General features: G+C 68.0%; 1 protein-coding gene across 2 annotated transcripts in view; it reads left to right on the top strand.

The window, feature by feature from the left end:
* SPRY1 (sprouty RTK signaling antagonist 1) overlaps window positions 1–294 on the top strand; it is a 6,404-nt gene that overhangs the window by 896 nt on the left and 5,214 nt on the right. Inside the window, exon 2 of one of the 2 annotated variants that reach the window (XR_001517417.2) lies at window positions 182–294. The exons of the other annotated variant lie outside the window; for it this stretch is intronic. The gene's annotated coding sequence lies outside the window, so the exon portion shown is untranslated. The remainder of the gene's footprint in view (window positions 1–181) is intronic. 2 annotated transcript variants of the gene reach the window in all.

Here is a 294-nt window from a genome sequence, read left to right on the forward strand (position 1 = left end):
AACGTGCAAGACTGCATGTTACTTGGGTTCGCCGCTGACACGCCGACTGTGCGCCCGCCTGTCAATCACAGGCAGCAGCAACAGCCAGCACATGGCAGCGGGCGGCGGGCGGCCCGCCCCGCGAGCAAGTGCCTGGAAAGAGGGAAACTAACGTGTTTTTCTCTGCAATCGTCTGTGGCAGGCGCCTCGACCGCGGAACAGGAGGGACTGGGAGACAGAGCTGCCCGGGGAGGCTGACCTGCCGGGACCCGAGCGCCGGGGACGCGGCGCCCCACTTGCCCAGCGCGCGACCGG

This window comes from Pteropus alecto, unplaced genomic scaffold (genome assembly GCF_000325575.1).
Source record: "Pteropus alecto unplaced genomic scaffold, ASM32557v1 scaffold17, whole genome shotgun sequence".
Classification (NCBI taxonomy): domain Eukaryota; kingdom Metazoa; phylum Chordata; class Mammalia; order Chiroptera; family Pteropodidae; genus Pteropus; species Pteropus alecto.